The sequence below is a fragment of the Takifugu flavidus genome, chromosome 1 (genome assembly GCF_003711565.1).
Source record: "Takifugu flavidus isolate HTHZ2018 chromosome 1, ASM371156v2, whole genome shotgun sequence".
Lineage (NCBI taxonomy): Eukaryota > Metazoa > Chordata > Actinopteri > Tetraodontiformes > Tetraodontidae > Takifugu > Takifugu flavidus.
The window spans coordinates 23,532,220-23,546,441 of NC_079520.1; the positions used below are offsets into that span (position 1 = coordinate 23,532,220).

Consider the following 14,222-nt stretch of genomic DNA (forward strand, 5'->3'; position numbering starts at 1 on the left):
TGAGCCGCCGCTCAGCGATGTTCACCTTTATTTTTGTCTTTCTTTGAAACGCTCAAGGCCACTGTGCGTAATCATAAACCACGCACGTGCATTATTCGAAGGGGAAACAATTAGGGTTTCGTCTTTCAGGACACTGTGTTCAAATTCCATTTTTTTTTCTTCAAATGTTGTTTTGACTGTGTACAGTGTGAAGAGAGAAGCAGCATTTGGGGGATCGTGCTGAAAGAACCGAGCAGCACTTTGAAAACCACTTCTAAGCGGTAGTTAAAATAGTTAATTCTCAGTCTGGTGTGTTGTTGGGCTACATTAAAATCACAACTGTGGATCTATTATCTGAAATGAAAACATCCACACTTGCTTGCTTCTTCTTGCACACGGCAGCCAAGCACATACACGCGTCCATGTGTGTGTGTGTGTGTGTGTGTGTGTGTGTGTGTGAGTGGAGATGAATCACCGTGGCTTGTCAAGAGGTTGGTTAATAAACACATTTGATGTCATGCAAAACCCAGTGGTGTTGAAAGGGTTTTGTTAGTGTGTTGATATCACCTCCTGTGCATAAAGCTCCACTTAAAACAATAAATAGAAATGAGCGCATCCAAAGCCCCTGCAGTTTAAACTATATGCCTTTGATATGGGATACCTATTACTGTTGGCTTTATCTAATGGATTGGATTCCCACACCTCATCCTTTCTGTTTCAAAGCGCTGAAACCTTCAAATGTAATGTACCATCAGCGCATTACTGACTCAGGAGCCATCGACGGCTACGTTAGCTGCCGGCGCGTAGTGTAATACAGTTTAAAAACAGGGGGCGTGGCCTTTGACCTTTGAGTTCTTCTGTTTTGCTTTATCCCCCTTCTGTCAGTTCCGCTTTCTTTCTCACAAGCTCTCGCAACTGCGGATTCTGGATTTCCCTGAAGGCCGCAGCAGAACAACTTGTGCATGGAAACATCTGGAGCCGCCGAGCAGCAACAGCTCCATTCTTCCTCCTCTCCTCCACCAGTTGTGAGAGGAGCGCTCGTGCTTTAGTCCAGCTGCTAGCATTGGGTAGCCCAGCGGCAGGTGGTTCACAACAGCCCAGGCTGATTTCCGAACATCTGAATCCCAGTTTCCTTTGAAACATTTTCCTTTGAAATCTCAGACTTGATTCAATCAGATTCCTGGCAGTTATTAACGGGAGGGCAGCTAATTATTGTTTGGCTTGTCTATTTTATTTTGTTTATTTCCCATAAATCATTGAAACACACATATTTGCTTAGTTAATTTATACCCATGTTTAAACACTGGAAGATATCTAAAACTGATCTTGATACTTTTCCTATTTTGAGCAAAGAAACTACAGATACGAACCACAGTTGAAGTTTACTTTTCTATCCTCATGTTACAGTCATTAATTTTGCCCGGTGTTTTTCTGCCAAAAAGCCAGCATGTATAAGACAAAACAAACAAACAAAAAAAAAAGTTTTGTGATTCTTACATATACATATTTCCAAAATGTAAACATGCACAAACATCCTTGTAATACGAGGCAGTGGCGCTCATGGGACCTGTCTCCTTCCAGGGAAACGCTACTGCTTTAGTGAACGTGGGCCACCAAAGTCAACACCAAATGAAAAGTTTGTTTTTCTCCTCATTCAGGTGCTTGAGCATCTCAGGATGTGTCTCAGAACTTTTTTTTTTCCAGAACAATCATGAAAAAATATCTACCACCGTTGGATTTATGTAACCTTTAACTCCAGACAATGAGTGAGTTTTAGACATGAGTTTTACTTGTCTCATTATTTTCTTGGACTTTGGTGCAGAAACGGGGCTCCAGATCCCAACTTGAGGGTGATTCCAGCTGTTCTGTATAAATAACCAGCTCACTCCAGTATCATCGGCTGGCCCAAAAACCATTGGGCGTGAACATTAAACTGTAATATCGCCTCTAGGGGAGGATGTGGGTTCTGTAGATGCAGTCGTTCCTACTAGAGCAGTTCCTCATGCCTGTATGTGAAACTCTTTATATCCCCCTCGTCTGTCCTGCTTTCTAAATAGTTCTGGCAAAAAAAAAAAAAAAAAACCACACACACAGACAATAATTTTTTTTAAAAAAACACCTCCACTTGCCCCAAGTTTAGCACCACACCGCACTTTTGGTTACCCTCAGCGGCTCACTGTTTCACTTTAAATCCCCTAATTAAAACAGAGCAAGCCTAACCGTTAGTTTGCTCAGCAGGTTATCCACATTTGGCCCTTCCTCTCTTTTCTTCCAATCAGAGGGACAAATCGCCTCTCCGGGCCCATCACAGCACAAATTATACATTGTATGTCTGCATATATGCCTCGTGTATGTTTATCCTCTTACGAGACTTGTCATTAGAAAGTATGGAGTGCATGTGAGGTCTTGCACGATAGCAGGGTGCTGCGTGTGCAGCGCGCTCTATATAGAGCACGCTCGTGTGCGCTCTTTGTGATTGCGCTTGAAAGTGCGCGTCAAAGCAAGCAGACATCTCCGGCATCAGCCAGCAAACAGCCGTGAAGGGGCGGTCAGGCAGCAGCTGTTTGTTTATTTAGATCTAACTTGTAATTACATCTGCGACAGACTGCGCCGCGGAGAAAAAGGCACTTTTGCCTCCGCGCGCCAGCCAATCGTCAAAGGGCGCTCGCTGCCCCCCTTGATTACAGTCGTGCGCTTCATCCGCGCCATTGCGACAGCTCTGCGGGGGGAGAGCGGAGGCCCCACTCGCGGCTCATTTAGGAGCTCATTGTGTGTGACTCAACTGTTGCGGATGTTGTTGGTGTTAGGAAACCTCACACTCGGCAGAAGGACACTTTTGCCATTAAAGGCGGTCTAAACTCGGAACGAGGGCACTCCCAGGCCGCGCGTAAAGCGGATCAAAATGGAACAGTCGCAGAACTTCTTATCAGGTCGACGAGGATTTTCTTTTTTCTTTTGCTTGCGACACAAATATGTAAATGCGCGTCGTGCATGCACGTTTGCCCCCTGTCCCCCCTCCTTTGGCATTCATGAGCAGTTGTGACGACCTCATCAGACGGCGCTGATGCAAAAGACAAAACCACAGACCTCAAAATGAGGTGAGGCAGGAGACGCAGACTCCACTTCACAGGAGGCGCTCGAACTGAACCCAAGCGCCCCCCCCCCCCCCCCCCCCCCCCCGCTCTCCTCACCCCATCCCTCTTTTCTTCTCCCGCTAGTTTAAAGTTGTCCTGGCTTTTATTTTGAGAAATATTAATTTGGCAGAAGAGTGGTGTCGTCGCCGAAACACGACACAAAAGAAGTATAAAGAGAGAGAAGGGCGAGTGTAGGGGGAGGAGAGGGAAGGGGGGTGAAAAAAGAGGCGCAATGCGTGCACATTCCTCTCGCTTGACGTTTTGCTGAAGTTTGTACGCCACTTGAGCCCGCCGTTTCCCTCGCTAATGATACCAGCGGAGCCTCTCTGGGGAATGGCGTCCGTCGTGCGCCTGGCTTTCACATTTCCAGCACCAGGTATTTTGGGATACGCAAGCGGGGACGACGAGGCACATCATTCCAAGAGCTCATGTGGCTTTTTCTCTCTTGCTTCCTCTCTCCTCGCCAATCGGCTCCACTCCTCTCCTCTTTCTTGTTGTTGTTGTACTTCTGCACACGCAGACATTCTCTGTCTCACTCCAGCTTCTCCCTCTTTCTTCCTTCCTACCTCCCTTCCTCTTTTTCCCTTCATACTTTTTGATTTGCGGATGATTTGAGATGGGGGGGGGGGGGGGGGGGGGGTCTTTTTTATTAACTTATTCATTGTATGTGAAATCAAGAATTTTTACTCCCTTTTCCCCCTCTGCTTCCTCTGCTTTTTTCCTCTTGGTTAAGGCAAATGAATGTTTAAAGAGGTAATTTACTGGGCCCTGGCAGGATCCACATTGTGTGTTACACAAACAGGCAGCAACAAAAGGAAATTCTAATCTAGATGGTAACATGACTGCACAGAGGATCCTCGGCGGGGGTCTGGATGAATTATACAACAATCTGTGTTCTCCCCCGTTTAATTTAAAGGTCTGTTTTCAAGGCTATCGCAAGCTCCTACTTCAGAGGACAGACTCGGCCCGTTGAGGTCAAGCCCATATTGACAAATATCAAGAGGCAAAAAAGGGGCGCCCAAAACGCAGATATGAATAAGTAAAGGAAACCGGATAAGCAAACATTAAAGGGGGAAAAAGGGAGAGGGAGGCAGCGAGACGCACAACATCTTATTGGCCGTGAAGCGTGGGGGCCCAGACGCTGTCTTCCAAGGAACTGAGGAAAAACATAAAAACTGAGCATGTGGAGACACGTCGTTTTAAATGGGAAATAATCGTTTGTTTGATGGTGCTGTGTGGCTGCCAGAGTCTCTCTGGTTCCCGCTCAGATGTATACAGGAAGGAGCTGTTGTCGCTCACAGCCGGCCGTGGTCGCAGGCCCGTCGGACCTCGCCCTCGAGACTTCTGTTGGCAGAGGTGAGAAACGTTCACTGAGCCGAAGGTTCTAGAAGTGGTCCACCGTGTTTCTGTTGCGTTACGTAATATCCGTGACTCTCCCGGGTGCCTCGTTTTCTTTTTTCAAATTATTTTTAACTTCCACTGATGTATTTTCAGATAACGCCGAGTCATTCCGATCAAAAGCTCTTAGAAGAACGGCCCCCGTCTGACACCTCTCTCCTACTCTCAACCTTCCGCTTTTTCCAACCTGGTTTCAGAAAATAGAATCAGGTGGCGACAGATTTGTCCAGTCACCCTGACTCACCTCTTGTCACCACTGGTTTTTGTGCGCTCCCTCACTTCCTCCGCTCTCCTTCCCAGTCCATCATAACAATCAACAGGTCATGGCCCCCTGACCCCTCCTCTCCATGCGGCTCACTGCCAGCCTGTTTCTGACAGGATGAGTTTGACCTCTGACCCCTTGAGCTGACAGCTCAATCAGCTTTTTATGGCACCAGTCAGGACAGGGACGCCTGTGTGGTAGAAGACATGTGACAGCCCCCTGAGGCTTCTCTCAAGCCCGATTCACACAGCTCCTGTGCGATGTCTCCACAACAACCATGTGTAGCATCTATTTTTTCCACATAAATAACAAGTCCAACTGTTGCCTCCTGGTGTAATTTTAGATATCCAGCTAAGGGTCATGAAGGTAGCATGATGATAAACTTCATGTGTTTTAATTTGCATGGCTTATGTCTATTCTCCTCTATTCTCCTGTCCTCACCCATCTCCTCCTATGCCCAGCCGGCCATCAGCAGGAGGGTCCCCCTACATGAGCCTGGTCCCGCTCAAGGTTTCTTCCTGTTAAAGGGGAGTTTTTCCTTGCCACTATCGCTTGTTTGGGACAGGCCCTGGGATTCTGTAAAGCGCCCAGAGACTATTTTGATTGTGACAGATGCTATAGAAATAAAATGATTTGATTTGAGAAAATAATTAGCAAATCAGCAGTAATATCTCACACCCTTTCAACAGAACATGGCTTTACTCTTCTCTCTATGCTTTTTTGAAAACATCAGCTTGTTACAGTCAAAAAAAATCCCAGCATCTTAAAATCAAACACGTAGTCGTTTGGTTATTGTTGTTTAAGAAGACATGGCTTTCATGCTGCTTCCCGACCTTGAGTATCATAACCACTTCATTTTGGTGATTAAAAGAAAAGAGAACTCTGATGCAAATCTGGCCCCTTGTTCGCAGCAGAAACCGTACTGATGTTCCCTACCTGTGCTGCACCGCTGGTTTAACCTCCAGGGATGACCAGGCAGTGATCACAACGCTCAGAGGAAGTTAGCAGCCCCGACTCTCCAGAGGCCAGCACTTCCTCTTGATTTCGCCTGTTCTTTCGAGTGAGAAAAGGGAGTTAAAGATGAAAAAATACCCCTGCAATGCCGTGTGTGGGCTTCACACAATTGTAAAACTGCGTCATCAGCACAAAGATAAAACTTGAGTACATGTGTGTGTGCGTATGTGCACGTGTGTGCACAAGTGCGTGTGTGTATTTTAGACAAGGTGCCTGCCCTGGAGCTAGATAATGTGAACAGAAGCAGATGGGGAAACTTAAACGCACACCCACTAGGGTATAGCAGAGCTGGCACAAAGTAATAAGAGGTCTTAGAACATCTCCCAGCCCTAGTCGATGCCAGCTTTTCTCACTAGCACTGAAACTGGATGACAAAGAGAGCAAAAAAAGCGGGTGAGTGAAAAAGAGAGAATGCATTCGACGTGTGGATGTGTGCGTCTGTGTGTGTGTGTGTGTGTGTGTTTTGTGCAGCGCCTCTACTTTTTAGTTCTTTTTTTGCATATTTATTCTTTTATGAACCTCTCCCCTCTCTGTCCTTCTGTTTTGTATCTCATCTGTTGTGTATCGAAACTAAACATGTTTGGTTTTAAGAAAACACCACCCTGTATAAGCCACATTAAAAATAAATGCTGCATTTTATTTAATTCGTTTAAAAAAAAGCTACAGTTGGTTAGACATGTCAGCTTAATCCAGCTGCAGCGAATTACAGGATAAATGTGACTCAGATGATCAGTATTATCAAGGAACAAACACAAAATTACATTTACCATATTAATATTCTGGTAATCTCTCTGTCAAGATTGTATCTCATGTTGCATATTACAGTGGCTATCGTAGCAGATCACCAGGCACGCAGATGTCACCACTGACCTGGGCTGTACTGAGCTTCATATACAACAATCAATGTTCAAACAGGTTTGTTGAGAAAAGCATACATTAAATTTAACTTTTTACATGGTGTTCTGTGTGTGAAATACAATAATGCAAATTTGCGATGTGCAAAGAGTAAAAGGGTAATAACAGTAGGCAGCGACAGTTTCTCCCCTCCACATGAAATCACCTTGGTGTTAAACAAAGGTCGATCACCGTCGCTGTCTCCCCTTTACTGTGTCACGTGACAACAGTTAGAAGCTGTAATGTTTGACAGCCACAGCAGTCAGACTGAGGATGACAAATGACTTGTGAAATGAATACTCTGTTGTTTAAATAAATCCTTAAATTACGGTGTCCCTCAGGGCTCAGTATGAGGTCTACGTCTCCTTGTGTGTATACTAATTTGTATGTCATCAGCTTTCCCCTCCCCACAAACCAGGCTTCCTAGTTCTAAACTTCTGCCAGAAGAGAGAATTGAGATGTACAGTAAGTAAGACTCCATACCTTCGTAAAATCCGTGAATGACTTTTCCTTTATCCTCTTGTTTTGGCAGGTTTGTCACTTTTCATCATGTCTGCAGTCCTTGTAATCAAGTGCTGCCTATTCAACCACGAGAACATTTGGAATTCGACTGTCTTAGCAACCAACCTGAGATGCCTACATTCTTAAATTAAACCCCTCTGCAACATATTTAATCCACTTTTAATTTTAGCCCTTTCCACAATGACTACAGCTTCTAGTGGGACTGTTGCTGGTCTGACCCCACCCTAGGCCCATTTAACTGCTGTAAATACATATCATAATCTTAATTAGCATTGCAAAGCATGCATTAGCTTATATAGCAACATGATAGATAACATGGAATGCTATCTATATCAGTTGAGGGCTCTGTAATGACTTTACGCTGCATGAAACAACTACAAATGTGTGATGTTAAAAGGTTTGCATTCTTGAATAAACGCAATCAGGTTTAATTAGGTAGCTGTCCATTAATCACGCCTTAAGCATTTGCGCCAACCTGAAGTCATGCATCCCACTTTACGAAGCATCCGAGTCACTTGGGACCAATCCGTTAGGCTCATAAATCAGTTGTGGAACTCCACACGAGCCAGCTGAGGCAGGCTGGGGGGAGAAGAGGGGCCAGTGAGTCCTTCCACAATAAGATACACATGTTGCTGCCTTGTGGGTGGGTGCTGCAGAGGTCACGGGGGTGTGGAGGTTAATAATGAGGTGAACTTGATCTTCTGCAGACCTTGGAACGACTGGTCATTTTTTCCCCGTCCAATATCTCAGGAATATATGTAAACAAGTGGAGGATGGGAGAGGAACGAATCGTTTTATTTGTGACAGTTTATGTCTGTAGTTATGTTTGGCCCGTCACTGGGAATTGAACCAGAAACCTTCCCTTACAGACTGAGCTGCAGCTCCAACAAACTTAAGTGCCGATGCTGCCTGTGCCTCTATTTGACCATTTCCTGTTTTCCTCTAAAGCAAATCAAGATGTGCATTAAAGCAGGTCAAGGCAGGGTCACAGCAGGTTCACAGCAAAAAGACTAAAAAGGCTTAAAATTGGATCTTTTACATAAGAATTTAGACCTTCTTGTATTAAAGATGAAGATATTATGTTGAGCTGTCAGTCAGGATATTACATAAGGTACTTTACATATGAAACACTGGATCTGAAATGACACAGAACACATTTTCTGAAGGATGTGATAGAGATGCACCAGGACGGGCACCGTGCTTGGCAATCTTCTCTTCTCCCCTGCTATCAGAACTGCAGGAATTGACGCATTTATACTTCTAACATCACAGCTGGGAGATCCAATTTGCAGGCAACAGCTTGCTCTACATTAGGTATAATATTTAAGCAGAATACATTTTACTGGTGGGCGTCGGGGATGAGTTTGGTGCCAGTTTTGATGCCATTTTAGGCTTTTCTTTCAATAACAGGGCGCTGTTGTTGTCTCCCTGACTCTATAGACACACAAACGCACACACACACGTCACTTATGTAAAAAAAAAACAACCTCAAGTTTGATTGATGAGGAAATAGATGGTAAATTGCTGTGTCCATCTTGATGGATGACATCATTTGGCCCAATGTGCTGATCATGTATGCCAAACTAGAGCCTCGCCCACCTCCCACCCCCTTCCCTCTTTTTGCTTACAATTGATCAGTGGGTAGTTTTTGCAGCCTCCTTTGAATTTAATGCATGAGGAGGGAGAGCAGTTGACACTGCTCTTTACTGCCTGTCCCAGTCCCTTGGCCCCCCTCCCTCCTTTCCGCTCCCCCATCCATCTCAATCTGAAGGGGGGGACTGTGCCATGACAGATCCAGTAGCATTCTGTTTGTTTAGCCTCATTCACAGACAATCACTCTGTTAAATGGGCCTTCTGCTTTTTAGATGGATGATTGTTTACATGGGTTCAATTATAGGGGGTGTCTAAATAGAGACTTATTGAAGGGTAGACTAAGAAGGATGGGCAGTGATTGTCAGCGCTTGATATTTTCTGTCAGTATTTGTTCTCGTCATCAAACCGGAGCAAACATTGTCAAACCTTTCAATTCCAACCGCCTTGTTTGCCAAGGAATTTTGTAAAGATGCCGTTCAAACGCCGCGCTTCAACATTACAGGCAAACGTTCAAATTTATTCTCAAATTTGACACGATGACGAGCCGCGCGGCGGAACGTGTAAACAAAATCAGGAAACAGCCTCCGTCTGGGGTGAAAAGGGGCGTCACATCCACTGGCACAGCCATGCATGTTCCTCAATCAAATTTCCCGCACGTGTAAACAGCGTTGCCAGGCCGTGCTCTCCCAGAGGCTTATTTTCTGAGAGCCATCCAAGCGCCACCTCATATTCAAATGGGCTGACAGGTGAAGAAGAGTCAGTGAGCGCACACGGGTGGGGGGGAGATGGAGATTGTCGTGATTGATGGTCCAGTGGCACGTGGTGGCAGCTGGGTTTATGAGCCAGAGCAAATCTGAATATTGAGAACACGGCTGCCGTGTCACGCCCGTCGTATTAAGAATTATTTGACAATGCATTATGTTGGAGATCTGTCACGTAAAAAAGATGAGCGTGCCCTCCCCTGTGGCCACAATCACAACCTGCAGTGAAGTAAAACGCTCCCCACCCCTCTTTACGCCTTTAAACAGGGGCCCATTGACACAGGCCCTTTACCCAGTCAATAGGTGCACAGATTTAACTGCTAATTTGTTGCCTCTGTCCTTCATTCTATTGTCTAACTTTAGGTTAGCATGCATGTGTTTTAATCCTGGTTAAACCCAAGCTATGCTTTTATGATATAACAGAAACCCCAGGTTACATTAGTCAGTTGCACCACTTACTGACATATTAATTGCACCTATGAAAATACAAATAGCTCATCCTACCTGGTTCGTTTGGCGGCTAACGCAGTTGTAGGTGTGACTGAGTGTCCTTGAGCTGTCGACATATGAGTGTCAAAAATAAAATCCTGTAAGACATCAGTGTAGATTGAAAGTGTCCTCATCAAGGTAGTTACATAGGTTGGATCAGCTAAATTTACTTAGCTTGAATAAACTTTACGTGCTAGCACAAGTTTAGGCTACTGCATATGATCACACAAATGAATTATGTAAACCAACATTGTGCTCAGAAAAGACTTTCACAAATCTTTCCTGGCAGCTAATAATAGTGGAGCAGCATAAGAAAAAAGTTTAACTATTAAACTGTTTCTTTTTTTCTTTTTTACATCTTTCTACGTCATTAGAAGATGTCTACCTGTTTTGAATTTGGACATTTTGATGAAGGAAATTAAGCCTGGGGCTGTTTTTGTTTGTTCAAACACACAAAAACACAACTGCTCTGTGTGCATGTGTGTGTGTGCATGTGTGTGTGTGCTTCCTTTAACGGCGCAAGAACTGAACATGACAATGAAAAGCGCGCCATAACGACTTCAAGGTGTTAATCTGATATTCATTTAGATGTGAGCCGCGTTCCAGCAAATAGTGGAGGAAACAAATCATTGGCCCTTTAATAATAATCAATGCCTGAACCCCCCACCCACCGCTAACAGCCCCCCTCACTTGCCCCGTGCATCATCTGGTGTGCTGTTTGTGTGTGTATGTGTATACGGTATGGTGTGTGGTGTTTCTAGGTGTATGTATTTTCCTGTGGGGGTCTCTTTGGCTGACCCCGTGACCCCTCTTTCTCTGAGGACCGCCAGCTAAGAACCAAGCAACATATCAAAGAGTGTGTGTGTGTGTGTGTGTTGGGGGGGGCACAGCCAGGCCACTGGGTTTCTGGCAAAATCATCTCAATAAATAAATATCACAAGACACTGCTGGAGGGGAAAGCTTTGAAGTGGAGGGGGTTGAGCCCCATTCTCTCTTTTCTCTCCCACTCTTTCTCAACTTTAATACAGGCACTTCTCCTCCAGTGTCTTCACTCAGCGTCGAACTCTCACCACTTGCTCCGACAAAATGGCTCATGTGCGCTCCCTTGCACACAACTCAAGAACACCAAACATTCAGGGGCTAGCAGCTTCCCTCTCAGAGGAGGCGAGAGTCGGAGGAGCACAGTTTTGCTGTCGATAGATCCAGGGTGCCGGGTCACGCACGGGTGGAGGAAAAGTCTTTAATTTTCTTCCACGATGTCGAGATGTTCAGGTTGAAAGAAAGATAAGCAGGAACGTTCTTCACATTTTTCCGCAGTCGCGTCAAAAACAGATGTCAGATGAACGGTATTTGCCCCTAACAAGACAGATTCGTCAAGGTTTGGAGCAAATATGGAGGGAAATGTTTGGAAGTTTATTGCAGCATTTTTACCAGTCGTTGCTTCATGTTGTCACTAGACAGACGCGTTCATAAGCGACCCTTAGGGATGGATTGCATCGTCTACTTTATGGAGGGAGGTATAAGCCGGTGTGTTTTACCCTCTGCAGATGCGCCACATTCCCCGGTCTGCAGACACTGAATTTCACTTGGAAAAAAGCTGACTGCCCTAAAAAAAACATCCCTGCCGCACCCTCCAACAAAAGATATGAAATGTCACATGCTGTCTGCAGCCAGTGGCCAGACGCAGTGCTGACAGCAGCATTGTTGGCTATTTTCTGTGATCTGAAATGAACATAGTGCGGTGGAACCGGTTCGGCCGGGTCGTTGCTAAAGCCCCCCCCCCTCCCACCGCCTTCTCATCTCAGAAGATTGCGGGGGGGTTTTTTTTTGGAACGATTGTTTTTCCAGCATTCTTCTGTTGTCAGAGGACAAAAATTCAGCAGTCAGTTTATATTTTAGGGAGATTCTGCTACTGTTTAAAGCTGGTTGTCCACATTTGTTATGTTGTAAACTGAAATGCAGCACAAGATAAATTTATGTTTGCACTTTGGGTGATGTAATGCTTTTGGGTTACATGGCGGGGGGATTTCGTACATACAAAAGCTGTCATCCTAAATGCGAAACACATCATAATACTGACTTCTCAATCAATCATTATTTTTTGGTGATTATTTATACAGTGAAGGTTAAAATAAGAAAACGGAGGACAACAGACACAGATAGTCTGTTGTATTTGGGGATCAAACCCCTGCCCTTCTGCCTGTTAGGCCACTACGCCACCATCCCATTTGATAGTTATCAGGCTGGTCTATGTATTCCCGATCCTTCCTGCTGTCATTTTTGTGTTAAACTCTTGCAATTTCACCATTTTATGCCTAACAACACGACATCAGGACAGGCAGGCCACCTTCAGCGTGATGCATAGAGACGCTGAGCTCAGAAATTGGTCAGTAAAGCTTTGTTTTCACTATTGCGAGGTAAGCGTATAATGTGGGTTTATTGTGTCTACCCTTGGCACTGTGAGGGTTTAACTGTGAGTCTCCGGGGAGCCGGTTATTGACTGTTGACCAGCCCAAATTAATTTTCAACAAGCCTCTTCAGGGTTACAATGGAGATGGATTATTGTTGTAAATGGCCACGCATGTTTTATTCCCAAGGTCCACTGAGCGGATGACAAGTAGTTTCATGCACCTCCACCACAGTGACAGGAGTTGTCTACTTGTTTTTGTATTGATTGTCAGCCTGGCGTACCAAATTCTCCTCCTGATGATGCAGAGTGCAGTCATTATTTCCAGCGGGTCGCCCTCACATGGGTTTAACTGTGCCTGTGTAGCTGGTGCACCAGGGAGGGAGTCGAGCAGCTGAGTTAAACAAGGCCTCATTGTTAATTTGAGCATCCTGGCTTATTAGTTTGGTTTTGATCCATCAGAGGCTGCTGGGTGTCATCCCTTTGCCTGTTTTCCCTCTCCCACTTTGAGTGGTAGAAGTGACAAAAGGCCTCCCACACACAGTAGCTGGCACAGTGTGATCACTGCATGCTGAGACACTGGGAGGTGTCAGCACTAATCTCCTTTAAAATGGCTCTCTTGTCTCACATCCGATGCTCGCAGCGGCTCCGCAACACTGTAATTGTGTCTACTCGATGAGACTCACCGTTCCACTTTCGCGCCACTTTTGTTCCATACAGCGAGTTCGCGAGGAGTCGCAGATCTGTGAAATGTTTTTACCTGCTCATCTCAGCCGCATCTGGTGCCTTCTAATCTCCCATCACTAAAAGAGGTAATAAGAAGTAATATGCAGTACAAAAAGCACAATCTGCTCCGATTGTCAGTGTGTGTACAAAAAGGGAGCGAGACTGCTGAATTTCACCAAGAGCTCAGGAGCGCTAATTGACGACTGCTTCAGCCCAGTTTTTTGCACTTCCTAGAAAAACGTGAGCAGCACTTGAGGTTTACTTTGGAGAGACTTTCACCACTTTTAATCGATTCTTTTTCCCCCCATTTTTGCATCCAGATCCTCACCCAGTTCATTTATTCCGCTTATTTCGTGATTAAGTTGTCACATGCTATTTCCTCAGAGCTCAGTATGCTACTCTTTCCCAAGGACCTGAGGTCGGAAAATGATGGAAAATGTGAAACCACTGACCAGTGAAAATGGAACTAATAAAAGTGTGTGTGTGTGTGTGGTGTGTGTGTGTGTGTTGGGGGGTTCTGTTAAATTCTGACAGAAAACAGATTAGAAAAAGGAGAAGCCATAAAACAGGACATGCATATTTGCATCCAACTTGATCAACAGCAGACCTTTAGAAGAAAAACATACTTTTTTGAGTGGGGGCTTCCTGCATTCTAAGCATTACTGTTAAGCCAGTCTCCCAAAGGAACACTTTATTTCATTAAAACTTTGTAACTGAAGGAAACATTAGCATTAAACGCAAATATCAGGATCCCAATACTGTATCGGTAAAATACTGTCTTCGATACCCAAGCCTTCAGTGCGTCCTTGCTGTTTTCTCTGCTTTTATTCAGTGCTATAATTTGAGAGGCTGCGAGTGGCGGTGGAGCTGATCAAAATGCATGTAAATTACTTCCATTTTTACTTTTTAATGCTGACTTTGCACTGCCACTGTCCCGTTGTTGCAGTCTTTTACTAATAACCATTGATCGCCTGAGCAGCCAAGTAGAAAAAGTGGGTGGAAAAAATCTTACACCCTGTCTTTTTTCATTTAAAAAAAAAATC

General features: G+C 44.9%; 1 protein-coding gene and 1 long non-coding RNA gene across 3 annotated transcripts in view; one reads left to right on the forward strand and one right to left on the reverse strand.

Moving 5' to 3' along the window:
• crygmxl2 (crystallin, gamma MX, like 2) overlaps nucleotides 1–5,878 on the reverse strand; it is a 30,427-nt gene extending 24,549 nt beyond the window's left edge. The window contains exon 1 of the mRNA XM_057046982.1: nucleotides 5,710–5,878. The gene's annotated coding sequence lies outside the window, so the exon portion shown is untranslated. The remainder of the gene's footprint in view (nucleotides 1–5,709) is intronic.
• On the forward strand, nucleotides 2,673–7,634 carry LOC130533517 (uncharacterized). Of its 2 annotated transcripts, XR_008952602.1 has the most exons (3): nucleotides 2,694–3,489; nucleotides 6,613–6,702; nucleotides 7,214–7,634. It is a non-coding gene; the product is annotated as an uncharacterized LOC130533517 (long non-coding RNA). The 2 variants fall into 2 exon arrangements; XR_008952603.1 differs by having other exon boundaries at nucleotides 2,673–3,489; nucleotides 6,613–7,634.
• The last annotated feature ends 6,588 nt before the right edge of the window (nucleotides 7,635–14,222 follow it).